Source organism: Elgaria multicarinata, chromosome 3 (assembly GCF_023053635.1).
Source record: "Elgaria multicarinata webbii isolate HBS135686 ecotype San Diego chromosome 3, rElgMul1.1.pri, whole genome shotgun sequence".
NCBI lineage: Eukaryota > Metazoa > Chordata > Lepidosauria > Squamata > Anguidae > Elgaria > Elgaria multicarinata.
In genome coordinates this window covers 37,332,379-37,354,881 of record NC_086173.1, presented here as the reverse complement: position 1 = coordinate 37,354,881, position 22,503 = coordinate 37,332,379, and the positions used below count along the sequence as shown (strand labels likewise).

The 22,503-nt window shown below is 45.3% G+C and overlaps 1 protein-coding gene across 3 annotated transcripts in view; it reads right to left on the bottom strand.

Annotated features, from left to right (window-relative positions):
* KMT2D (lysine methyltransferase 2D) overlaps window positions 1-11,625 on the bottom strand; it is a 104,903-nt gene extending 93,278 nt beyond the window's left edge. Inside the window, exon 1 of one of the 3 annotated variants that reach the window (XM_063119945.1) lies at window positions 11,368-11,625. The gene's annotated coding sequence lies outside the window, so the exon portion shown is untranslated. Of the gene's footprint in view, window positions 1-10,418; window positions 10,533-11,367 lie in introns of those variants that run through there. The other 2 variants (XM_063119946.1, XM_063119948.1) reach the window with 2 other exon arrangements.
* Window positions 11,626-22,503: the final 10,878 nt, after the last annotated feature.

The following is a 22,503-nucleotide window of genomic DNA, read 5'->3' as shown; positions in this document are numbered from 1 at the left end:
CGCAAATAACAGCAAATTGTGGGTTAACCCACAATTTGCCATGCATGAACAAGAGTGAGCAAACGTAGCCTCCCACTTCCGCTTTTAATGAACAGCCTATGATCAGCCAAGTTGTAGGTTGTTGAGCGTGATGTGTAACCACTGGGTTGTTTAGGGGTTAAAAACATTAGAAAACCCTTAAACATCAAGAACCCAGTGCTTCAGGTTCGCACATCATGCTCAACAATCTACAACCCAGCCAATCAGATGGCACCTCACTCACTCTCACTCGTGCATTGCAAATTGCTGGTTAATTAACCTGCTATTTGCTGTTAAGTGCAAACAAGCACAGCGAATGCAGTTCTAAAAACCACATATGAGAAAAATACCATAGGTTATCCCGCCACTGCCACCACTTATTTATTTAAAACATTTATATCCCGCCCTATATCAATAAGATCTCAGGGCGGTGTACAGATAAAAACATACAGTATAAAAACAGTAAATATACACAGCTAAAAACAAATTAAACCATAAAACAAGTTAAAACAATATATAATTTAAAAGCAGTAAAACTATTAAAACAATATGCCTAGTGAATTCAACTATTAAAAGCTTTGTTAAAAAGCCATGTTTTCACTTGGCACCGAAATAAAATCAGCGTTGGCGCCAGTCGGGCCTCCAAGGGGAGGGTGTTCCATAGTCGGGGTGCCACAACAGAGAAAGCCCTCTCCCTTGTCCCATCATAGCGAATGTGTTGTGCTGGTGGGATGCGGAGAAGGGCTCCTCCAACACTTGCAAGAGAACATATGGGTTAACCTACCTATATTTCTTTTAAAACACAACAACGCATTAAAGCTTGGGTCCATGGAACTCACTGCCACACATTTTAATAATGTTACCAATTCACCATTATGAAATGTTGCCTCTGCTATAAAAAATTAACTACCACAAAATAAAAACTCTATAATTAAAATAAGCTCAGCAGCCTTGTTTCTATAGTGTAAGCACTGGATTGACACCACCATTAGAAACAGCCTTCAAAATGAACAAAAAGAAGCTTATTAAAAGGATTCACTTATTAAAGGGAATAAAATGTCGCTCTTCAAATAATAGGTTGAGATTGCTTAGAGGTTCTTAAATTAAATATGCTTGGTTACCATTCCTAATAAGAAAGAGTGTCTTCCTAGCTCTCAAAAGCTTTTCCTTCACACCAGATTTCCTTAAACTCCACCCAACTAATTACTCACAAATTGGAACAGATACTTTGCATGTATTTCCCTCTGCCTCCAGCTCTTCCTACTTCTTCTGGCTTCATAATACATTTTATATTTCTAAAGTAATCAGGTGACTTTAGATCTGTAAAGAGTGCTAAAAAAAAAACCCACCACCACAACAGTACTCTATACTTTTCATTTCCCCCCAAAATGTCAATTTTCCCTCAGAAAAAGAGGGGGAGGGATTTTCCTTCCATGGGATAAAATTTCCAGAAATTTCACATCTCTACATATTAATAAATAAACAAAAAACAAATAGAACTACACAACAGGGGCACATGGAGAGGTCAATTCACCATGACTAAGGGTGCAATCCTAGGCATGTTTAGAGAGAAAAAAGTCCTACAACTCCCAGCATTCCCCAGCCAGCCATGCTGGTTGTGCCTGGGGAATGCTGGGAATTCTAGGACTTTTTTTCTGTCTAAACATGCATAGGATATCACCCTAAAATACTAGCGGATGTTCAACAAAATCTGGATGCAAAACACCTCTCAGAAATATTGCAAGACTGTGTGTAGACAGACATGCCGTGGCTACTGTGGGTGCAATATGTAGTAATCCATTTCCTAGCAGGATACTTTGCAGACAAACTGTGGAGGGACCATCCTCAGTAATAGAGCACACACTTTTCATGCAGAAGGTCCCCAGTTGAAGCCCTGGCAACTGCTGTTATAAGGATCAGGTGATATGAAGGACCACATGCTGGAGACCCTGGGCAGCTGCTAAAGGCAGAGTAAGCAATACTAAACTAGATGGATAAATATGTACATTGATGGCGCGATATAAATAAATAATAATAATAATAATAATAAATAGAATGACCTGGTATAAGTCAGCTTTCCTTACTCCTATGAGATGATGCTATTCAAAATTACTCTTGCTCCTAAATTACAGGTTCAGCCATTCCATTCAAGAAGGTAGACAACACCATCTTCTAAAAGAGAAAGCCTAGCTATTAGTAATATGGTGATGATGCCAATGAGGCAGCTGGACAACTGTCTGCCAGGTATACTTTAAGGTAGATTCCTCCATTGAGCAGGGGGTTGGACTCAATGGCCTTATATACCCCTTCCAACTCTACTATTCTATGATTCTATGAAAGTCTCCCCAGGAAAGGAAAGAAACGCAGGAAGGATTCACATAGCCTGCCCACCCCTGAGGTCCAGCCACACACCTGTAGCTTTCCCCTTGCCAAGAGGAGGGAAAAGAGGAGACCACTTCCCCAACGGCAGATTTCAGGCTTGTGGCTCAACTTTGGTGTTGAGCTGCAAGCGTGAGCCCAGAAGCAAAAGACATATGCTCAGAACTAAAGAATTCTGAGAGCAGTGTTTGTTTTGAGTCCCAGAATTGAACCGAGCACAGTCCTTCCACACAAAAATCTATTCCTGGGCATCCCAGCCTTTCTTCACTTCACCTGTATAATTTGGGGTGGTGGAGAGGAGCAATTTTATTAAACAACTAGGAGTCAGAAACATTACCAAAATCACCCCAAGATCTACAGAAGGTCAGAGCAACCTTCTGGTCACTCTAAGACTATAACCACTGCAACACGCTCCCCATTTCCTTGCAGAAGCCAAAACTAGGGTCCATGATATTGGCTTCTTCAAAGCTCAAATGTTATCCCAATAAATCTTCAGCTCTTTTAACAGGTTCACAAAATGTACTGACCAAACCTTTTGGGTTCTCACAATGTATTTTGGTCCAGAGCTTAAATTCTTCCATTCTTTCTAGCAAGGCCATCACCCAGTTAAAGAAATTTTAGCCTGCTAATCATCTGAGTTTTAATTAAAAATTTCTGCATAATAGTTCTTAACAACAATAATAATTTGCATAATTATTCTGAAGAAATATAATCACTCTTTCACTATTTTTTAGATCTCTCTCTCTCTCTCTCTCTCTCTCTCACACACACACACACACACACACACACACGTACGTACAGCAGGAGACACAATCTGAAAAGAGCCATTCCCTCCTACAGGAGAAGAGTGCCTCCTTCTAAGACAGCCTTCCCCAACCTGGTGCCCTCCAGATGTGTTGGGATTGCAATTCCCATCATTCCCAGCCAGCATGGCCAAAAATAGTAGCCCAATACATCTGGAGATTACCAAGTCAGAGAAGGATGTTCTAAGATAATGTCCACCTCTTTATATATCTATAAGTCCTTTTATTTAAAAAAAAATTAAAATTATTTTGAATCATCTACTTCCTGATTAATTGAGGGTATTTTTTAACTGATCAAAGGTTTTAAACATGATTAGGGTTTAATAGGCGACATGATTGATTCTGGCAGCTGCCTCTATTCAACGCAACTGGTTCTGATGACTTCTGAAGCCAACATGTCAACAACCAATGTTACTACCAGCGCAAAGTAAACTTTACAATGGTAAAAAGCAAGACACACTTCAGGCTTATGAAGAACACTCTCTTAAGCCACCTCTGCCAGAGTCACTAATTCCTTTACGTCACACTGTCACTGCCAACCAAATGATTTCTCTACAAAATCTGGATTTCAAACAGAGATTGATGGTTTCAACAAGCAACAGCAAAGAATATAAGTTCTGGTCCTAGGAGTTCACAGCCTTTCCCAAGCTAAGGGACCAAATGTCAGACTACAACTCCAATCATCCCCAACCAACATACCTAGTGGCCATGGATGATGAGCAAGGTAGTATATCAACATCGGGAGACCCACAGTTGGAAAAGGTTGTTTTAGGACATCAACTCGGAACCATTTTTTAATTTAAGTACAGACACACAAAAAAGGATTTCACCATTAAAAATGCTGTTACTGTGTATGTAAAATCCAATAGTGGTGTGTCAGCTGTGATCCCTCCTGGTCAGAGATAGCCTGCCACTGTTTTCTGTCCTCTGGAAACCTCCACTGCAATGTTTTGTGCATGTGGCGACCACTGAAGACAACTCATTTCAAATGGTCCAGTGGAACTGCTAGACTGCGGCCCCTACACAGCGATACTTGCTAGCATTTCTGAGCAAAATTTTAAGTGCTGTGTTTAATCCTTAAAGCAGCCTTGTAAATAAGACCACAAAAGTTACTAGCCTATGTTAGGTGCAGAGAAGCACAGAACGCTCCATCCCACCTCCACCAGCCCACACAATCTGCTTGCAATTCCTGGTCTTCAATGGCTGCCAAGCTTAGTGCTTCACTCCAAGGATGCCTTAAAGCCCTATACTACAGCTTAGGATCTGGGTACCTTAAGCACTGCCAACTTGCACACAAATCTCTCCAAGTACTGAAACCATCTTCAGAGGCCCTTTTCTGGGTCTCCTTCCCCACTGACGCAAGGTGGGTGTAAAGCAGGGAAAGGGCCCTTTTTAAGTGGTGAAATCCCGCTTGTGTAGCAGAAAGAGGAGAGCTCTATACCAGGCACCATGTCTCTTATCTTTCTGGTACCAAGCAAATACTTTTTTATTTTGAATATGCTTTTATCAGTAAATTGCTCCCTACTCCTCATTTGCTGTTTTTAGCTTTCTTGTTGCTGCTGCTGATTATTATTATTAATAATAATAATAATAATTTACAACTGTGAGCCATCCTGAGAGCTCCAACTAAACTGAGTGAGATTGTAAATTTGATAACGTTAGAAACCAAAACCACGTCTACTGACTTGAACTAGTGTAAACCTCAGAAGCGCTCCCGTCACTACAGAAATCTAGGAACTGGGGCTCTGGGAGGGGGAGAATTTCACCAGACTTCTTTCTATTACACAAAACTGCAATTCTCTACTCTCCCTCCCCCAGTCCCAAGTGGGAATTAATCAGCACTAAAACAGAATTGAGCATCTCCCCAAATTGTAAGCCAGTTCCATTTGCTCTCTTTGGCCTTTCCCAGGGCACTTTTGCTAACCAAAAAGCCAGTGTGCGCCTTGCTCAGTGGATAAAATACAGAACGTGGATTCAGAGTTTTGACTCAGCTTTGCCAAGTCTCCTGTGTCAAGTCTCTCTCTGCTTCCAATCCTCACCTGTAAAAATGTGAACGTGGACCTAAGTAAAAAAAAAAGATATTCTTCAACCTAACCCTTTGGGGTGAGAAAGAAAAAATAAATAAAACCCCATCAAGTCTGTGCTTCCCAAACAAGAGGCTCACAAAAGCCTTGTCGCAGCCTCCCACCCTGCCCACTGGAAATGTGGGTTAAACACTAAAATAGGAGTAGCAACTTGGTGCCCGCTAGAGATTTTTGACTACAACTCCCATAAGCCTCAGATAAAATGGCCAGTGGTCAGGGATTATGTGAGTTGAAGTCTAAAACATGAGGAGGGCACCAGTTGCTTACTCCTGCCTTATAGGATAGGTCACTAGGTTGAAACCATATGCAGAATTCTATAAGAGGGCAACAGGTGTGTGCCACTACCAAGTTTGAAGGAACTGGGACTACATAGTGTGAACCAGGGAGCTGATCCTGAAATGTAGCATAGCAAGCAATCTCAATCTGTACACTCAATCTTCAGAGCTCTCTTCAGGCACAGATGGACAGAGGAGTGCTCAACACCAAGCACTGCTATTGGCAGGCAGTTTGAAGCATCTGGGTTGGTCAGGCTTGGTATAAATAGAAGTTTGGCTGACAGAAAACTTTCGGCTGCCTGAGAACAAAATGGTGCCCCTCCCATTCCAGGTACCAAAGCTGACTGGATGGCAGTTGAATCATTTTTCAGTGCTGGTGATCAAACAGCCTCCTCCACCACACCTGAAGGCAGCAGCCTTGCTTAGAGGGCACAAAGCAGACTGCCTAGCACACAGCTGTCTCCTCCAACACGTTGCTGCTGCCCCTCAGCATTTGCTGTCTGAGGCAACTGCCTCACTCCGGCTGTGTTCAGACAACACGATAGTCAATGGTGGGGTAATAATCAACTCGACAGCTATATATCTAGGGGGGTACTCCCCACACAACATGATAATAATCAACTATTGTTGCCAAAAATCTATCCTGCCAGCCACCGCTTTTACTGCTCTTGCCTTGTGACCCTATGGCTGAGTTCGGATGCCACGCTAATCAACGGGGTGGTGGGGGTGGTAATAGAAACAGAATGGGAAACAACTGTTGATTAGCGTGTCGTCTGAACTCAGCCACTGGCTGATGAAATAACCAATGGTGGCTGAGGAAATAACATGATAAACAACGGTGGTTCAAACAGCCAACTGTGCACAGTGTAGGTTATTTGCGTTGGTTATTTCGGTCAAATAACCAACTGTTGGTTAAAAAAAACTCCCTCCACACAACACGATAACCCATGGTGAGAATAACCAACTGTCGACTATTTAAACCACCATTGGTTATCATGTTTTCTGAACTCAGTCTCTGCTTAATGGTAGGGCTGGCCTGAACAGAAGTCTGGCCATCCATCCTTGCCTGATCACTAGAGCAGGACCTTTTTCCTACAGCACATTAGGCTTCAGCTCAAGCCTTCAGCTTCTGAAACTTACTTCAGGGACCATAGATTGGAGCAGAAACGCATGCGTGCACAAACACCAGGTCTAGATTCAAGTACAGCACCCTTCTCAAAACTAGTGCCCTTCAGATGTTTTGGATTTCAACTCCTTTAAGTCCCAGCCAACATAGCCAATGGTCAGGAATTCTGGGAATTATAGTCTAAAATATCTGGAGGACACAAGGTCGGGGAAGGTTGAGGTACAGTTGCTGCTCCCCAAAATAAGGATAACTGTTTAAAAATGTATATTTTAGGGCAGGCAATTGCAATGAGCATGCTATTTTTCATTTTTACTTTTTCCAAGTTTTAGTGAAAAGTTGGTAGAGTGGCAATAAGGTGGAATCTAGCTCTTAGCTCTTTCCCACATCATTACAATCCAGGAGTTACAATAAGGGTTAAAATGAGCACAGAATTCATTTCACAAGTGTTAGATGATAACAGAAAGGTGAAAAATACCTCTGTAACATGACTGTGCCAACACAGAAGCCCTCCCAGGGCTAGAAGTTCTGATTCTATCATCATCAAGTCTCATTTTGAGGCAACCACACACCGTAAATATACTGTAATTATTTGGGTAGCAAAAAATGAGTTGTCAAAAATCTCCCATAGCTACAAAAACATAATCATAGAGTACATGCTTTGCATTTAAAAGATCCCAGGTTCAATACCCAGTGCATCTCCGCACAAGACTGGAAAATCTCTTGCCTGAAACTCTGGAGAGCCACTGCCAGTCAGTGTGGACAAAACTGAGTTAGATGCACTAATGATCAGACACAGTGACCAGATTGTGACAACTCACCATGACTCATTATGGGTTATTTCATTCATAATAAGCCATAGTACCCGTGGACATCAGTTGCATATCCAACCCCCGCTTGGGGTTGTCGTGTTGTGTAAACCCGGCAAGCATGGGTTATATGAGGGTTAAACAACCCTAAAACAGACCATGGATTATGCGAGAGTTGTTTAACCCTTGCAGAAACTACACTTGCTGGGTTCACATGACACAGTAACACCTGAGCAGGGATTGAATATTCAAAATAATGGCTGCACTCACAGCCTCACTATAAATTAAGTAACTGGGTCACAGTGGGCTGTCGTGTCATGTAAACAGCCCCAATGACCCGGTTTGCATGATTAAACAACTCAGTTTGTTAACCATGGCTTGTTTGGGAACATGCAGGAGAGAGCGTGCTGGCTCCTGCATTCTCCATGATGTCTGAACCAGAACTCCGGTTGTTGAGGGAGAAACAAACCACTCAAAATTTTAACCCATGGTGTTTCCAGCTTTGGATACCACTTAGGAAAGCAGGGCCAGGCAGGAGCCAGCACATTTACTCCTGTGTGTTCCCAAACAAGCCATGTTTAACAAACCATGGTTTGTTTAAACATGCAAACCAGGTTAGCGCAAAGCAGCTTCCTACATTCCTAGGAGTCACCTGCAATAAAGGCTTTCTTTTTTTTTAGTACATAATATGATGACACCTCTCTGCAAGTATCTATCTCCACAAATATCAAGGATCCAGCACTGTTGTTAAAAATATTTGTGAGCAATGGGATTTTAAAATTGCATCTGAATCATCCAGCACAGCCCCAAGTGAGGTCTACCCCTTGATGTGAGGTATCTTATGAAAAAGGACCAACACATACCATATAGGATGACCATATGAAAAGGAGGACAGGGCTCCTGTATCTTTAACAGTTGTATTGAAAAGGAAATTTCAGCAGGTGTCATTTGTATATATGGGGAACCTGGTGAAATTTCCTCTTCATCACAGCAGTTAAAGCTGCAGGTGCCCTGCCCTCTTTTAAATCTGGTCACTCTAGTATAACTCCTGCAGCTTTCACTGTTGTGATGAAGAGGAAATTTCACCAGGTTCTCCATATATACAAATGACACCTGCTGAAATTCCCTTTTCTATGCAACTGTTAAAGATACAGCAGCCCTGTCCTCCTTTTCATATGGTCACCCTAATACCATATTGCCCTTCACAAAACCAGTTGCTATTCAGCTGCTCTCCTTCCACTAGCAGGAAAAGAGGTTCCCCTTTTTTCCCCAGGGGCTTAGGCCCAACTGTGAGAGTTAACAGACATAGTGAGTGCAACAGGTGTTGCCCACGAAGTCCCCCTTGGATAGCCAGAAGGGGTGAGGGAAGATGCATATTTCACTGAGCCACCAAACTCACAGATACCACCCATTAAAACAGAGCAGGAAATTCTGCTCACTCAAAGAGGCCAGACCCTCATTCCAGCAAACCAACTCTGGAACTGCTTTTGAGAGTGGCCTGCAACAGAAATCTGGATTTCAGCAGCTCGAAGATAGTCAAGAGATACCCCAGCTCCAAGCTTTGTATACAAGCAGACAACTACCTAAGCTAGCTGTCTCCACCAGGGTGCCTTCCAGATGTTTTGGCCTTCATTAGCCCCAGTCAGCATAGCCAATGGCTAGGCATGCTGGGAGTTGAAGACCCAAGCAACTGGAGGGCACCCGGTCGGGGAAAGCTGGCCTGGGAGAAGGCTGGCTTGGGGAGAGAGAGTGAATGAAGATGCCAATGCAATTTCGCTCTCCACCCGCCACCCCCTTCTTCTCAGAGCAAATCCCTTTGGAACTCCTACATAATCCCAGGCAGGCTGCACTGAGCTCAGAGCTGCTGGGCAAAGCAGGCCTTGCCCCAGGGTGGTTTTGCATTGGGAAACTGTGCATTCAGGAGGGAGAAAGGCATTCCGCTTGGCTTAGAGTCAGGGTTAGACTACAACTCCCAGCATCCCCCAACCAGCCTTGCTGGGAATTGTGGCCCAACCCATTGGGAAGGAACCAGGCTGGGGGAGGCTGGTGTCAGCTAATTCTACAGAAGAGGATGGCATTTTTATTTTTATTTCAAAGGACAGCCATTTTTTCCCCCCAAAGTGGTGGTTGGGGGGTGTCGATATTCAGTAACAGGCACATTCTCTCAAAATGACTGGCCAGCTAAGGCCCTCCATTTACCCTCACATGTAAGCAGTCGCGTAGAGAAATGCCTATCTGTAATGCCGCCGTGTCCCTCTCTACAAATTAAAGACACTGTTTTAATCCAGGCTCCAAATGAAACGGAACAGAAATGTAATGGCGGGGGAGGGGGGCACACACATGGGACAGGAATCTTGGCTAAGGGAAGGAGTAGGGGGAATAACTTCAAACCCCTAATGAGTTGTTAACAAACACTTCCTCTCTGGCCCCATCCCCCTTTAATACAATACAATAAGAGAGAGAGAGAGAGAACCTCGGCCCAAAACAAACACAGTTCCCTCTGGATTCCTTCATTGTGCAAAACATACCAATAGATTTTGTATTTGTTAGGGCAAGGGGAAGATATTAATCGGTACTCCCCTGCCCAAAAAATTATACCGCTGTATTCTCTCCACAGGAAGAACACAAGGTGAGCCACCCCCACCCCAGTTGCTGATTTATAAAGACAACAGAAACACAAAGACCTAAAGTATATTTTCAGTTCATTTACTGCGAGCGGCCACCCACCCTCAACCCTTCCTGAACAGCTATTACACAACAGACTCCCCATGCACCAGAATTCTACATAAATGAACACGGTTTAAAAGTCTGACGTAAATGCACCTTCAAGACACAGAGAAGAGTGACATTCAAATACGGCTAAGCGATTAAGATTGGGCTTTACTTTGCTTGCTCTCAATCTAGAAAAATGGGGATTCCTCACCTACCTCTCTTCTACAAGACGATCCAGAAATTCTCACCCGGCAAAATCCATCGGCAAGATACAGCAGAAATCATTATCCAAAAAATTGAGAAGGGAGAAAAAGGAAGGCTTTGCATTTGTTCCCTCCTTTAAAATAAAAATAAAATAAAATAATAATAATAATAGTAGGCAAAAAATATGCTGGACTTTTATTTACAGCCACCCGGAGAGGGAGGGGGGAAACCACAAGGAAAAAAATTAGGTTTGGAAAGGATGCTAAATCCAACATCCGAGGATCTCTCCACCCAGGAAAAAAAATTAGACCGCCCAACCCCCTTGCGAGAATTGGAGGAGGGGAGAGCTTTGCTTCCTTGCACAACGGTAGTTTAGGGTTCCAAAATAAGGCAAAGAAAGAGCGAAGCAGCAAGGATCCCTAGGACAACACACAAAGGGAGCTCCGGGTTTGCCTTTGATCTTCAAGCATCCGACGGAGAAGGCCTCTCTTTCTGCTTCCGTGCCCGTTCCCTCGCTACTTCTACCTCTGGACTCACCCCCCCCCTTTGGGCGCCCCAAACAGAACGCTTCGAACACTCACTTTGGGGCCGGATGGAACGTTGAAGGTTCTTGCAGAATGGAACCCCTTCGGGTGGAACGTTGAGGCTTCCCGGGGAGGGGGGGACGATTGGGGGGGGGGAATAGAACGTTCAGAGTTTCTCTGCTGATGGAACGTCCATACTTTCCCTCCTCCCCTGTAAATTTCCTTGCCCAACAATACACGCACAACTGAAACTAACCCCGAGCCTCAGCTCATCCTCTTCATCTGCTACACTGAATCTTCCCGAAGACAGTTAAATGCACACATATACACTCTCTCTCCGAAGAGTAGCTGCACCAACCTTCTCTCTTTACTCCTTGTTTCGGCTTAAATAGGGGGGGTCCCCCTCTTATCCCCCCTCCGTTAGCCTCCTCCCTACCTTCTGTTCCAGGCCTGCTTTCTTTCTTTTCCTGTTTCGCTCTCTCCTTCCCGTTTATTTGTTTTTTGTTAACTTCTCACCTTCTCCCCTCGCACCCTAATCCTCAGCTCCAGGAGAGGACGGGGTTCAAAGAAGCATCGCTGGCTGGGTCTTTACCCTCCTCCGCTTTTCCCCCCCACAACGAAGGGCTTCAAGGAATTGAACAGAAAGTGTTCACCGAGGCAGCCATTTTCAGAGAGGAAAGTAGGTCCTGCTGGGCCAGCTCCGGGTTTGCTTAACCTCCCCCCTCCCTCCTCCTCCTGTGCAAAGGGAGGGTGGGATCCCGGAGTTCGGGACTTGTCCCTCCTCCCTTTCCTCTCTCCCGGCGTCCCTGCTCCCCTCGGGGCAGCAAGAGGGTGCCTCGGGCGTGATCCACTTTCAACCCCCCTTGCCTTTTCCTCGAGATGGTTGGATGTGTTGGGGAAAAGAAGCGAGAGAGCACTTATTTTGTGTTGGAACCCGATGGCGGAAGGACACGCAGAAATGGCGTTTGGGGAAGTGAGCGATGTGTCCGTACGGAGCCTCAGTGCACGCTCGGCTGGCGATCCCTTCGCCGGTTTTAACCCTGCTGTGCCCGGGCCGGGTGGTTGCAAAAGCACGTGGGATAGGTTCAGAGGGCTCTTCCTTCCTTCTCCACCCTTTCTAAGGCTGTGTAAGGGAACGTGGGACAGGTGCATCTCTCGCAAGAGGCGGGGGCGCCGCCGCCTCCGCTTTTGCTCTCGTCGCACGGACTAGGGCCGTGCAGGAAGCAAAGCAAATAGGGGAGCATCCGAGCCCTTTGCCCCTCGAGCGTGCCAGGGCATCGGATCGGGGGCGCCCGCTACGCTCCAGAGGGGGCGCTCGCCCGCCCGCTCGCCCACCGGGGCACATGCCTCCAGGACTTTGTAACCTTGGCTAAAGGAGGTCCCGCTACGCCCCCCAGCGGAGGTAGCTTTTCAGCTCTCTCGGGGAATATATCCGAAGCCCGGCCTCTCTCTCTTTCCCACACAAGCTTAGCAAAGGGCACCGAGCCCTTCGGAAGATTACAGAGCAAAAACGATCCACCAACAGCGGCTACAAGACACGTTCGGAGTCCTGACCCATTGTGGCCCAAAGGGTTTTCCCCCGTGAGGCTGATCCGGAATCACAGTCCTTCTGGAATGGGGCGTATATATTTAATTTCTTCTCGGTTTCGGATGGTGAAGCGTTTTGCAACCCTTTCCGACGATCTCCCACCGACCCACCCCACACACAGCCATAAACGCGCGCGCGTTTCCCAAGGCGTGACAAACTGGCACAGCTGGTTTATGTAATCTGTTGCACTAGTTGTTGGAAAGTGCTTTTTGTATCTCATTTCCATGACAGGATTTTCATCTCAGTAGGTGAGTTTTGCTTTTGGTTTGCACGTGTCATCATCACGGTGAAGTTGGTGGACGAGCAGGCACGTTGGGCGGAGACGCGGTTTCTTCCCAGAAATGCTGGCTTTACTTTTGATGACTATACTTAACAATTTGAGCATATTTTCTTCTTGTTTTAAGTCCCGGGGCTGGGCAACTTGTCGTCCTCCGGATGTTTTGGTCTACAACTTCCACCATCCCTCACCACTGGCTGTGCTGGCCAAAACATCTGGAGAGCGCCAAGTGCCTATCCCAGATTTAAGTAAATGGTATGAGGATTTTTAGGACATTCTGTGTTCCAATTTCCAAAGTGGGTAGCCATGTCGGTCATTGCAGTCAAAACAAGACAGAAGTGTAGTCTCACTTTAAAAAATTTATGATGGCATAAGCTTTTGTTAAGCTTTAGAGGCCCTTTGTTGTCTTTTTCCAGGCTAGGAATGCTACTGTTATAGTGTAGCTGCCCAGTGGATTCCCCTCTCCCATGTGCCTGATGTTGGAGACTACAAGGTTTATGTTGTCAAGAGACTTCAGTGTCCCTGCAAAGCCCACCTCTGGTTCAGCTGAAGGCTCTGTGGTTCCCATGCCAAACTTGGGGTTGTTCCAGTTTGTTTTGGGCCCAACACATGTTCAGGGGAACATACTGGACTTGCTTTTCTTCGCAGGGCAGGAATCTGGTGATTGGTGATGGCATTGATAAGCTAAGCGAGTGGTGGGCAGAAGGCAGATCTCCAGATAGTTCGGACTTCAATTCCCAGAAGCCCCTGTTAGCATAGCCAAAAATCAGAAATGCTTCAAGTTGAAATCCAAAACATCTGGAAATCTACTTTCTGCCCATTCCTGCTGTCTTGGGTTAGGGTTATAAAACTTGAAGCATATTGCTGTAAGCCATCTTGGGAGGGATTCTGCCCTGTAAGTCAAAAATGTTTTAAATTAAATAAATCAAACAAATGGGTAAAATGTTTTTGCCTGTGGCAAAAAAAAAAAAAAAGATCCCCCAGCAGCGTGGGGGAAAATATTTTTTGGGATGGAACAGCAAACTTTCCCATTCCTGACACTGTGACCCCTCCCCCACTGCATTGACATCATTACAGGCCTGATTGCAGTGACGAAGGAGTGGTGTGTGTGTGTGTGTGTGTGTGTGTATGTATGGGGTCTGGGCACTGGGCAATCATGTTGGGGTTGCATGCCAACAGTGGATGTGCCGACCCTCCTCCACATGCCTGCCCAGAATCAATTCAACCCTTTAGCCAAAAAAGATCCCAAGCACCTAGTTGCAAAAACCATGACTTCTAAGTTGGACACTTACCTACCTTGTCTTATTAAAGGTTGTGAATCTTTGGCCAAGGCAGAAGGGAGGGGGAGCTTCTTTCAGGTTCATCTCCTTCTACAAAAAAACTAAAACCAAGAAGCCATCATTAAATGAGAAAGATTTGGTTAACTTTCAACCTGTGCTGGGTCCATCTTCCATTACTGGCTAAGGTTCTGGAGGATGTCATGGTTGAGCAGCTCCAGGTTTTCCTGAATGACGTCTCTTTCCTTGACCCTTTCCAGTCTGGCTTCTATACTGGCTAAACTAAGGATGGAGATGGCTTTGGTTTGCCCTGGTGGATGATATTTTGTCTTTAGTTTGTTAAGGGGAATTCTTCCTTGCTGTTTTTGCTGGATGTGTCAATGGCCTTTGACACTGTGGACCATGGCATCTATAGAACAAACTAGCAGATGTCATGCTGGATCAGACCAAGGGTCTATCCAGTCCAGCACTCTGTTCACACATTGGCCAACCAACTCCCCATGGAAAACCCGCAAGCAGGACACAAGCGCAAAAGCACCCTCCCACCCATGTTCCCCAACAACAGGTACATAGGCATTCTGCCTCGGATACTGCAGGTAGCACATAGCCACCAGGGGGCTGCCTGTATATCTTCAAAGCCCCGTGGTCGCTACAAATCTGCACTGCCCCAGTTATACGATGCAGCCACCAATTCGCAGCTACTGCAGGGCTTTTCCCTGAAGCTGCATGTTAAAAAAGTCAGGGACTTACCCCAACTTTTCCTTTCAAAGCAAGGTCACCATGGCCCTTCTACCGTGTGACCTTGCTCTGTGGTCAAGCCGGAGGCATTCCAGGGCAGATGGTGACTGGTGATTGGGAGCCGGGCAGAGGGCAGGCACGCTAAGCTAAATGGCCACATGAAAGCCTGAGCTGGGTCCTGCAATTTAGATTACCCGATCCCACCCCACAGCAGCGATACTGTGGGGTTTAGCAGCAAAGCGGCAGCAATGCAGCGCCGTGACTAGTAGTCACTGATAGCCTTTCCCCGGGAATTTGTCTAACTTCCTTTTAAAGCCATCCAAATTGGTGGCCATCACTATTTCTTGTGGTAGCAAATTCCATAGTTTATGCGCTGTGTGAAGAAGTACTTTCTTTTATATGTTCTGAATCTCCCACCAGTCAGCTTCTTGGGATGACCCCAGGTTTTAGAATTTTGAGAGGGAGAAAAAATGTCTTTACACAACAGTAAAGACTGCTGCCTTTAAAAAACAAAAGAACTTTGCTAGAACCTAAGTGTAGAGGTGTAATTCATATAATTTAATACTTCAGTAACTAATCCAGGCTGCATTACTCTAGCGTTGAACATGTGACTAGCATTAAGAAGTGTGTGGAAATTTCACTGAATACAAAATGCTGCCACCAGGCTGTTGTGTGAAGCAACTTGCACTATTCGATCTGCCCTTGTTACCTATTCAATTCTGGGCCCAGTTTAAGAAGTTGATTCTTGCCTTTAAAGCCCTAAATGACTTGATACTTGGGTACTAAAGGGCCACCTTCCCATGAGCATATCTGGCACCCTGCTCCAGCCTTCTCACTAGCTTAAGTGTGCTAGGTGTCTCTAAGGAGCAAGGTCTTCACAGTTGTGGCACCAACCCTGGGGGATGCCCTCCCTAGAAAGGCCTGCCTAGCCTCAACAGTGAACACCTTTAGATGTCCAGTTAAGACGTTACTTCAGAGAGGCTTTTTGGTGTGGGCTGAGATCTGTTTTATTTGTTTTTCTCTGTGACTTTTGCTTCTGTGGTGGGGTTGTTTCTTGTTTATTTTGCTGCTTTTTATATATGCAATTACATTTTTATTGTTATAATTTTATTGTGGGTTTTTTAAGCTGCTCCGTTCCTTTTTTCTAAAGAGCGAGGTATCATTTTTAAAACAATAAACAATAGTTCTTCCAAAAGGTACCGTTTCCTGGGGCATATGGCAAGCTAAGTGGTTGTCCTGATGTTACATTCAGTTATATATAATAACATTTTATTGTTTTATCTATTACACATAGCAACATGTGTTCAAATAGTAAGATACTACCGTTGTGTTATGCTGACGCTTGTAACATATCCACATGCTACTCCTGGGAAGTAACTGTAAGATCAGAAGGTAGGTGTGGCCTCAAACCAGGGCTTTCTGCAGCCAGTCTTTGACACCTTACTTCCTGTGCACCCAGAACTCTGCTCCCTCAGCAAACCAGACAGATCAGGGTCTGTGTATTAAGAGTGCCCTTGGGCTTAGTTTCAGCTAGAATATGGTCAGCTGATCTCCTAGGACAATCGGAACTCGCCAGACTGTATAAAGCCCTGGCTTCCAAGTCTTCTCATTGAGGAGCCATGTGGATGTCCCCTAGCACCAGATCACCAGCCTGTCTTTGGCATTTGCCTCAAATTCTCTGACCCTCATGCACTTGCACCAGGACCAGACCACCCTTCTGCAGATCCTCAAATCCATTAAACTGAGCTTCAATATAAACCATTTTAGTCCCACTCAGTTCAGTGGGAGCAGCCCTCTGACACTGAGCATTGGCGGCACAAGCAGTATATGTACTGCCGCAGACTGGACAGCAAACCTGTTTATTCTGCGTAAATCTGATAGTCACTTATGAACCAAAAACTGTTGTTGCAGTGATCTCTTTACCAGGAGAGCTCCATGTGCCATTTGTGGAGAAACCTGACAAGGAAATGACCTGATGAGGGTTTGCTATGCTAGTCCATAGGGATGAGCAGCCACGACAAACAGGTGTTACCTGCTTATGGACAGGAAGTGCAGTGAGAACAGGGAGGCAAACGGGTACCACAAAGGCCTTTGTGCTGCTCCAAATGGGAATGAGCAGAGATGAAATCCATCAAGCCATGCCACTGAACAATCCAACAGACGGACAGTGGGATTAACAAATGGGATGAGTTTTCTCTCTTCTCTGCTCTCAGAGGAAAGGGATTAATAAGACCTACATCTGCTATTCTTGCAGCGCTTCCACTGAAAACTTATTACATGGATGGTTTCCAGATATAAATACCACGATGTGCCCCTGGCCCAAAGGCCCATGTTTGAATACTATTTGTTAGGCCCCGGCTGCTAGATCAAGCTGGCTTGAGCAGGGGGGAATCTGTGGCCAAAAAATCTCATAACTATGCAGAGAGGGAGGCATTTGGTTATTTTAAAATTTAAGGCACAATCCTATGTTTTAGCCATAAAAAATCCTAGAATTTCCAGCATGGCTGGCTGGAGGGATACTGGGAGTTATGACTTTTTTCTGTCTAAATATGCATAGGATCACGCCCTTACAAAAGTGTTAGAGTCCTTGTTCTGTAGAGATTTGGATGTAGATTTGTACTCGTATATGCAGGGGTCATGGGTTTGGGTGCAGTAAGGAATTGCTTCTGCCGCCTGCATCACTGTTTTTGCATCTGGCTCTCCCAACAGACCCCCGGCGCTATTGTTCCCTTATCTTTGGTTGGCAGATCTCTGGGGGTCTAATAAAAATCAAAGTAGATCCCACAAGTCTGAAGTCTTTCCCCTTATGTATATTAAAACTTCCAAGGCTGACTTGAGAAGTGCAAATCTCAGTACAGTTTAGCCACAAGAGGGCACCACTTATTTTCTGGCGTGCTCAGTAGTTTGAAAGTAAGGTGTGTCTCTCCTAAGTGAAGCGATGATCTTCATTGGCTTTCTGCTATTAGCTATAGAACATGAACTTCTAATGTTCCACCTAGGGTTAGCAGCTTCCTACTCCGCGCCCATACTTGGTGTTTGTTTGCACTTGCATGTGGGTTCAAAGTTCTTCATATATTATCTTGGGAATTCTCAAAAGCATGTAAGGTACATCAGCATGAGTGTCCCCCTATTTCAGAGGGGAGACTCAGGGAAAGTTTCCCCTAAGGTCTTCAAGTGAGTGTATGGCTGAGATGATAGTTGAAGTTGGGGATCTCATAGCTTCCCCAGTCTGGTACCTTTTGGACTACAACTGCCATCATCCCTCACCAGCAGGCCAAGTGTGCTGGCTGGGCATGATTGGAGTTGTAGTCCAACCCATCTGGAAGGCACCAGACTGGGTTAGCCACCTCAGCTCTCAACCACCAGCACTTCCTCAATAAAATAATTTTCAGAACAGAGAAACATCCTGTACAATTGTATGTCAGTTTAACTCTTTAGAGATTTCTCAGGCATTTTGTCTTTTAAATACAGAAAAGATCATTGTGCATGTGTGGAAAAGAACATTCCACACACGTGTCTTCCCTGCCCTCCGGGGGGGGGGAGATTTTTGGGCTACTTAGTCATGCACATACACAAGTTTTACTGAATTTTGCATGTCAGAGAAAGAGCTCCTGTACTGGCTTGCATGTGGACACAGAGATACCTTTTAAACTTTAAATGTGACTTTGAATTGTGCTATACATTTTGCAGGCATGACAGCTGTTGCAATATTTTTTCAGCCTCAGTTCCCCATTTGTGAAATGGCTAGCAGGAGTGCTGTGATTATGAACATTACAAATATGTTTATGAAAATGTCAAAGCTGGAAATATGGGAGGTTGGATCCATCATGTACAAGTGGGTGGGCAGAAGTTACATCATTGACCCCTCCTCCCCATAGCAGCTCCTCCAACCCCCTGAAAATGCCACTCAGGGGACCCTGTTGAATGGGTGAGCAGTGGGGGGAATGAGGTCCCCAAAAACCAGACAGAGGCACCGTCCTTTCATCAATGATGGGCAGATTCTGGATCTAACCCAATGAATAGAAGCCAGCATTGTCCAGCACATTTAGACTGCCAGCTGGCTGATGCAAACACCACCTGTGCCGTGCCTTCATCAAATCTTTCTTCGTTCCTGATGCATTTCTAGGGCTCTGTTTGGATTTGCAGCTCTCTTACTGGACCTAATTGCAAACTGAAATATTACAAGTTCAGAATTTGGTTCTGGTAGAATCCTCAAGGGATATGGAGATTTTTTTTGGCCTGGGCAAACCCCTGAAGCTTATCTATGAACACTTGGATATCTACCTATGAAAAGCAAATGCTGGACTTAGGTCTTAGGGAAGTAGATGTTTGCTCAGACTTGCATCTTCATAAACTGATGTGCATATTCAACAAGATCTAGAGACAATTCAAAGTTCATTCTCTCCATATTTGCACTTTCTAAAAGTATCCCATAGTTCTTAGACTTCCATGGGTTGGCAGCCAGACCTCTTCGTAAGGCATTTTTGATGCTTAAATGTAGAAGCCTACTGACAGAACAACATCTGCCTATTTCTGCTGCCTCTATGGCAGGAGAAATAGGACATGTGGTCCTCCAGATTTTTTGGATTCCAGCTCCCATCATTCCTCAGCTGACTGAGGGTGATGGGAGTTGCAATCCATCAACACCTGGAGGGCCACATGTCCCCTACCCCTGTACTACAGGATGATCTGTCACTACTTACTGTGCTTTATATTCTGAACCACAAGAAATTTATTTTGAATCTGACAGTTTGTCCAATGGTACTGATTACCTGCTCAAGATAAATTTGTTACAGGCAGTCAGATTTGCAGCTGCTGTTCAAAAGTTGAAAATGGTTGCCAAGGTTAATTTGGAATGAATTGTAAAGATGTTATGATACGTGATTTATTGACTGTAGTCCACTCCTATAAATCCAGGAGAAAAGCATATTGATTTTGCCTCTATGGATTTCAGAGGTGCTATAGTACAGTGGTTTAAAAAACAACAACACATTGCCAACACTACGGTTCTCTTGCTTTATTTACAGTATACGATTGTTGTAATGACATAGTGGTTGAGACAATAAATACTGAAGAGAAACACGGTACTAGTAGATCATTCCAATGTATGGGTCATGAGACACGTGGCTTAATGGCAGAATCTTGTAGAAGATCACCTCTGTTTTCTGCAACAAACAGTTTCTGGATGCTCATCAAGCTTCACGTCAGTGGGTCCATTCAGGGCTACGTTTTAGTAGCACAAAGCTCCCTGATTCTTGTGCTCATCTTTAATCATCATCACAAAAATAGCAGCCATGCAAAACTGAAATAGGGAGTTGAGGGAGGGGTTAGTTAACCTTCCTCCTCCACTCCTTCCATTTGTGCACTCAAGCTCCCACTCCCTTCCTTACAAGGGCAGGCAACCAGCTGTCCTCCAGGTCTTTTAGACTACACCTCCCATCTGTCCCCACCATCATAGCCAACAGCAAGGGATTATGTGAATTGTAGTCCAACCAGGGGAGCTCCAGGGATAGAATTCGAATAAAGTTCTACTTCGAGTAGACCCACTGAAGTGAATGGGACATGTCAGTCTTGACTAATTGAAGTCCCATTCATTTCAATGGGTCTACTCTAAGTAGAACTTCAACAGGATTCTACCCCAGGTTGCCTGCCCCTGCATTAAAAGCACACCCACCAGGGAGCCACAACCAGTCTTGGATATCTAACACGTACATGTGCACCATATACATACTGTCTACACAAAATTAGTCCCCATTTCATATTTTGTAAAGCTGTTCGCCCTACATTTTCCACATGTACATGAATGTATAGCTCATGAATGTATACATGCGTGTGAAACATCAAGTGGGAATCAGCCCAGAGACTGTGCTTTACTATGACCTCCGCAGTCAGTCTCTAATGGAAGCTTTACAACCTGTGGTCAAGCCTAGCAATGTGTGCTTTCTTTCTGATATTTGAACACTTGTACTCAAGAGCACCCAAACTTTCCCACCCACCCCAAAACACACACTTCTATTTTCACTTATTTACAAAGCCCTCTTAAATACAGGGAGGAGTGGTAGATGAAGGGGGGGGGAGACACAGGGGATGAAGGTTAAGAAGGGGCCCGAACTGCAGGATTGGGGGGGCGTAGTTAGAGCACTTTTGGAAGCACCAGCTGTACCTGTTGTAACTGGGATGGGGAACGTGTGGCCCTCCAGTTCTTGTTGAACTGCAACTCCCATAATCCCTCATCACTGGTTGTGCTGGCTAGGGCTGATAAAAGTACAACAACATATGGAGAGCCAGTTATTCCCCCACCCCTGTATTAGAAGCATGTAGCCCTGCTCACGTAAGAACTGGCTCTCCATATGCTTACTGCTGTGGTCTAAATGGTCTCCTAGAATCAGTCGAAAAATTCTAGAATAATATGTGGCGAATCCTAACAGGACAATAGCTATGTTAGCCACAAGGACAGCAGTGTAGAGTTCTTGACTGAGGCACTCAACTGCTATCTCCTAACCTAAATAATAATGTTTTGAACTGGCACTGAAAGAGCTAGACTCCAGCCTGGCCCATATGTAACGAGACACCACCGTGGGGAATTTCCCTGCGTGGCTTTTCATTGTGGCCGCCATTTTGAATATTCTGGGCATGGTGGTGTCGCACAGCAGCTTGCCATGGCATGCAAACCCAGCGAGGATGGGTTATTGGGATGGTTTACAAGCCACCCACAACTCTAAAACAGCCCATGGGTATTGGGTGGCTTGTCAAGCACCCTTACTCGTCTCAGTGACCTGTAATGAGAAGCCGCTACAACTTCAACAAACAACTTGTCGCCCCAAAAGACCCACAACTGTTTCTATTTTGCCTTATCCATTCTCATGCTGTGCCCAGACGTTTCCCCCCGCCCAGCTTTCAGCAAGTGCAAGATGGCTACCTATTATATTAGAGCTGACCCCCCTTCTTCTCTCTGGATTCTATTTCTCGAGGACTACTCTCTAGAAGTCAGGGTTTGACATCTTGATTATGCCAAAGAGAGTCAGGGTGGATGGCCACCCTCTGGGGTCTCTAGTAGTGGCAGCTGAGCCACCTGCTCTTAAGAGATGCTGGGTGGGTCCCACCTGCTCCCCCACTGCAACATTGTCAGTACTTCATTTTGCTCCATATGTTTGAAAGGGCAGCCATTCATTGATACAGAAGAAAGCAAGGGATGTGGCTGGGAGACGCCACAGGTAGGGCTGATCTCTGGGCCTGGTGAAGGTCACTTTTGTCCCCTTTGCATCCCAGTCTATGGCAGCTCTTTTGCACAGCTGGTTCAAGACGTTTTGCTGTCTGAGGACAAGATAATACCACCCCTCCACATCCAGAAGCCAAGCAAACTAGCAGCTGAACCTTACATCAACTCTGGGAATGGGACAGCATCCTCCACTATCACCTGAGGGCAGCAGGGCCGCTTAGGGCACACAAGGCAGGCTGCCTGCTGCACACACAACTCTGACCTGCCTCTCCTTACCACCACTACCACCCAAAAAGCATCTGCTGCTCAAGGCAGCAGACCCACTAATGGCAGGGCCACCCCTGAGAGACACTTGCTACATCCCAGCTTTCTCCCTAGAGGCCACTTCATTCTAACCCTTCCTGCATATCCCCACCTAAGAAATAGGTTTATTTCTTAGGATGATGGTACAGTCTAGTAGTCCCTCAGAGTTG